The sequence below is a fragment of the Lagenorhynchus albirostris genome, chromosome X (assembly GCF_949774975.1).
Source record: "Lagenorhynchus albirostris chromosome X, mLagAlb1.1, whole genome shotgun sequence".
Lineage (NCBI taxonomy): Eukaryota > Metazoa > Chordata > Mammalia > Artiodactyla > Delphinidae > Lagenorhynchus > Lagenorhynchus albirostris.
Genome location: NC_083116.1, coordinates 11,498,214 through 11,503,692, shown reverse-complemented (window position 1 = coordinate 11,503,692; position 5,479 = coordinate 11,498,214). Strand labels below are relative to the sequence as shown.

The window sequence follows — 5,479 nt, the reverse complement described above, 5'->3', positions numbered from 1 at the left end:
AGTTCCTGTGATGTCCCAAGAATTGTATGGAAGGACTGGAGGTAGGGCTCCCAGTTATAAGGCTGTAGAAGGAGATCAGAGGGAAGCGACTGAGTAGAGATAGGTTTAGGGAGATAAGAAAATAACTTGGAATTATACAAGGAGCCTAAAATGTGGTTTTTCTATAGCTAAAATGCTAAATGTTAATAAAATTAATGTAGTATACTCCACGTCCAGCAGAATAATTTACTGTATTTACAGAATTATGAGGAACTATTCACATCGAATATTTGCACTCGTTAATATGGAACATGAAGAATAGATTCCATTTTGATACAGAAATTAGCATGGCCCCTGCCCAAGGATGATACGCAAACTTTTGAAGCATTCCATATTTTTAATCTTGTAATAACATATAATGGAATATAATCTTCAAAAAACTGAATCACTATACTGTACACTTGAAGCTCATACACTATTGTAAATCAACTATGCTTTAATTTAAAAAAAAAAGAATAGATTCCATTTGGTTTCTGGTCTGCCTTGTTGTAGTACAGGTTAGGAAACCTCATCAGAAGATAAGAAAGTCAGTGCCAGGGAGGGACTAAGACAAATGAAATTACATTATATATTATATATTTATATATAATTATATAAATATATACTATGTTATAAAGTATTATATTATATAGATATTATTCACTTTGTAAGAAATTTAATCGTTTTTGCATACCGCATGTCTCCAACAACTATTCACTTTCTGACTGTAGAGTTTCAGGTGTTGATTCCTGTCTTTTGAGATAAACAGAATTCCCACTAGCATTCGAACAATAAAAACCAAAGCACAGTAAAAGACAAGTAACTTTAAAGAAAGCTGTACACTTGCAAATTATATGTGTCTGGACTAATAGTCTTTACCACCAAAACACGTGCATCAAATTACAGGTAAAGTCATACAGCCATGTTCATATTATCTGTTTAGGAAGGAGGATTTTGTGTGTGCCAAGCAAGAAAAGTGAAAGCAAAGAAAGCAGCAATTCCTAAAGAGAATTTTAAAGACATGGAAGATTATAGTATTTAATTTATGAGCAAATGCTCATCTAATTTATTGTATTTTATGGACAGTGCTGATAACCAATATACAGGCAAAGACAGAATCATATAGTATGTGAAAGAAGACCTAGTCTATATTTTCTTTTGTAATAATTATACTCTCACTGAAGGTGAATATCGTATTCATTTACTTGAGTATTTGACGGATATCCACTATCCTGATGACCTCCAGTGTTTTCATTTGGTCTGGCTGGTGATCCATTGAATTTTATGGGTGCTGCAAAAATATTTTTGAATATTTACTGTCCTGAAAACTTCTAACAGTGGAAAATAGTTACTCTTGGATACAGTTTTACTTCCCCAGTGGCTAACGTTACTTTTTAAGCCTATCAGTCGTCCAGTTAACGTTTACTCACTGGAGTAAGCCATGTGCGAATGAATGTAAAAATACAAAATGTAATGTAAAATTACATTACAAAATACAAAATGTAATGTAAAATTACATTACATTTACAAAATTTACATTACGAATGTAAAAATACAAAAATAAAAGGATAAAAGAACTTTGGAATTTTGTCCATTATTTAAATACTTTTACTCTTTTTGTCATATGGAAAAAAGGCAAAGTTTAACTGTAGTCCAATTATCTGTCTTTTCTCTATCCTTTGAACTAAGATACTCTGCTTCCTTGAGAATTCCGAAGTGGAGCCAGTAATATGAGGTCACGCACATCACCATATTGGTATTACTTCATAGAATCAAACCAGCCAATGGGGTGACTGAGAGAATGAAGGGGTGGACCTAGAGGGCTGCTTAGGGTTCCTGCTGGGAGTGTGGACATAGGGGTGAATGAGACCAGATCTCTGCCCTCAGGGAGATTGTAGTTTAGTAACAGAAGGCAGACAAGATATCAATGACAATTCAGGATGACACAAAATCACACAAATCAAATAGAGGAGGCAGCAGAATGTAAAGAGGAGGGATTCGGTGATCAAAATGCCTGGACTCCATCCCGTTCTCTCACTTGCTAGTTGTTGATCTAGAGCAAACTACTTGCTCTCTGAAGCTCAGTTTCCTCATCTGTAAAATGGGGGTAAAAATATCACCTCTTTCACAGAGTTATTGTGATGGTTAAGTAAGATCATCAGTGTAAAGTTCACAGTAGTGTCTGACACCAGAAATCTCAGCTCTTGCTGTTATATATGACAATATCTACATGCATAGTAAGCCAGCAACTCAGTACACCTCTAGCCTCTGGGATACTATTCAGAGACCTAAACCCCAGAGTGGCTGCCTCCCAGAGTTTCCTTAATGGAGACAAATTGGATAATCGCAAAACCTGTCTAGTGGTCACCTGATATCCCTAGGCAGTTGATTATGGCAGGTTTTTACTTTATTCCTATAAGACCCCATTCTTGTCTTTCCCCCATCATTCTGTGACTTAGTTTTGGACAGTCAATCTCTTGTAGGCACTGACGCTTTAATCAATGTATAAGTCAGGATTCTATCAGAGAAGCAGAACCAGTAGGAGATATAAATATCACATATATCATATACATATATGTATCTTTGATATATATGTATATATATGAGTTTTCACAAATATATATATCTCCTATGATATCTGTATCTACCTATCTATCATCTATCTATCTATCTATCTTTCTATCATCTATCTATCTATCCTTCTATCTACCTATCAAGGAATTGGCTTACACAGTCGTGGAGACTGGCTAGGCAAGTCTGCAATCTGTAGGGCGTGCTGGCAGGCTAGAAACTCTTGGGCAGGAGCTGATACTGCAGTCTACAGGCAGATTTCCTCCTTCTTCAGAAAAACCTCAGTTTTTCTTTTAAGGCCTTTCAGCTAATGAAGCCCACCCACATTATTGAGGATAATCTCCTTTACTTAAAATGAACTGATTGTAGATGTTAATATCATCTACAAAATACCTGCCCAGTAGCACCTCCAGTAGTGTTTGATTAGATAACTGTGTACTGTAGCCTGGCCAAGTTGACACATAAAGCTAACTAAACGACACACTCAGTTTCTCTGAATTCCCCTAAGGTCTAGTGGACATCTAGCACCCCTGAGACTTGGTCCTTCCCTTGGCTTTAATATGCCATGTACCCAGCCCAGCTGGCTACCCCTACCCACCCACAAGGATATGGCTCCTTTATTAATGATGTTGACTGAGGTGTGGAGAGAAGTATAGGTTAGAGGGCCATTTAAATGCTATCCCTTCATTTCATAATCCCTCTGGAGTTAGAAGTAAATCCTTAGTAAACAATTAGGCTTGAGATAAAGTAATTAATCCTGTATTGGTGATATATTAAACAGCTAATTTCAGGTAAGAGTATGTTGAGAATCTTCTAGTCCAGTGATCTCTAAACCTGCCAATACATCTTAATCCCTTAGGGAACTTTAAAAATACATATTTTTAGGGCTTCCCTGGTGGCGCAGTGGTTGAGAGTCCCCCTGCCGATGCAGGGGACACGAGTTCGTGCCCCGGTTCGGGAAGATCCCACATGCCGCGGAGCGGCTGGGCCCGTGAGCCATGGCCGCTGAGCCTGCGCGTCCGGAGCCTGTGCTCCGCAGCGGGAGAGGCCACGACAGTGAGAGGCCCGCGTACCACACACAAAAAAAATACAGATTTTTAGGTGTCAACCCCCGAGAGCTACTAATTCTGTATTAGGGAGGTACTGCATATCTGCATTTAAAAATATTTTTCCTGGTGATTTTGACGCATAGGCAGTTAACGAAACTGTTGACATGGTCGGGCCCCCTTGTGTGACTGATGAGGAAATTCTAACAACGATCTTTCAGCTGATCTCTACAGCTTATCCATTCTGTCTTTCAAAGTGCTTCTTTTATTTCTCAGAAAGGGTTCCCTTTAGGGTTGATTCTCTTTCATAACTTTACGCATGTTCCTTTCCGTTACACTTTTCAATTGGGCTACAACCTCCCACAAACAGGCTTAGCCTCACTCCAGAATCTAGTCCTCCTCCTATCTCTCCATCACTTACCTGGCACCACCGTCCATCCACCCAGTTACTTATTTCAACAACTAACAGTCATCCAAATTACATTTTCCCCTTACCTGGATTTTATTCTTCTTTTATAGCAGCAATAATATCCTGTTGACTCTACTTCCAAAATTTGTCCTGAATCTTAAACCTTTCTACCATCTACTCTGCTTTCATCTGAATTGAGCCATCGACATCTTTTGCCTGGACTTCTACAAGATACTTTTCACAAACCTCCCCGCTTTCAAAACTTGCCAAAATACAGTCTGTTCTCAACACAGTAGCCAAAATTAAAATTTAAAAGGATAAATCATATCATGTCATTTCCCTGCTTAAGTCCCTGCAAAAGCTTTCCATTGCAATTAGCTATCACATATTACCATTTCCAATAGGTCCCTGTGTAATCTGACCCTTGTCAACCTTTTTGGCCTCACCTCCTACCCTTTTCCATCTCTTTGTCTCTGGGCATGTCAGGCTCATTCAGTCTTGGGACATTTATATTAGTTGATCTGTCAGCCCAGGAAGCACTTCTGCCTATAGTTTCTTGGTTTACTCCTCATCAGTCAGACCTTACGTCAAATGTCACTGTCTCACAGTGGCCTTTCCTCACTACCCAAGATGCTCTAGCATATAACTCTGTTTTAATTTCTTTGTAGCACTCATTTTCTTACATTCTTATTATTTGTTTGATCCCTTATATTGATCTGTTTTCTCTCTTAAACTTGTAATATTTTTTAAGGCGTGGGCCATGTCTGTCTTATTTGCTGTTGTACCAAAGCACCTAGGACAATGCTTGGCTTTCTCCCCTTTCCCCCTGCTTGGCTATACAGAGTCCACAAGTACTTTTGATCAGCAAAAGTCACAACACTAGGGACTTCCCTGGTGGTCCAGTGGTAAAGAATCTGCCTTACAATGCAGGGGACACGGGTTCGATCCCTGGTCAGGGAACTAAGATCCCACATGCCGTGGGGCAAATAAGCCCACGCGCCACAACTACTGAGCTCAGGGGCCTCAACTAGAGAGCTTGCATGCTGCAAACTACAGAGCCCACGCACTCTGGAGCCCGTGCGCCGCAACTAGAGAGAGAAAACCCGCACGTCACAACTAGAGAGAAGCCCGCACGCCACAATGAAAGATCCCACGTGCCTCAACGAAGATCCTGTGTGCCACAACTAAGACCCGATGCAGCCAAGAATAAAATAAATAAATTAATTAATTAAAAAAAGAAGTAACAACACTAGTTTTCTCTGTGTTCTTCAGCTAAAATCTGGACTATTTTAATGAGTTTGTAGCACTACTCAATGAAAGACACGCTAGAGAGTCTCCAGAGGAGGGTAGTCAGAATGGTGAAAAGTTTTGAGATTTCAATTGTATGAGGAGCAGGTCATGAGACTTCCATATTTAATCTGGAGCAGGGCAGACT

At 39.4% G+C, this 5,479-nt stretch overlaps 1 non-coding gene across 1 annotated transcript; it reads left to right on the top strand.

Annotated features, from left to right (window-relative positions):
- The first annotated feature begins 275 nt into the window (after positions 1 to 275).
- LOC132514140 (U6 spliceosomal RNA) lies at positions 276 to 378 on the top strand. Its single transcript, XR_009538635.1, has one exon. It is a non-coding gene; the product is annotated as a U6 spliceosomal RNA (small nuclear RNA).
- The last annotated feature ends 5,101 nt before the right edge of the window (positions 379 to 5,479 follow it).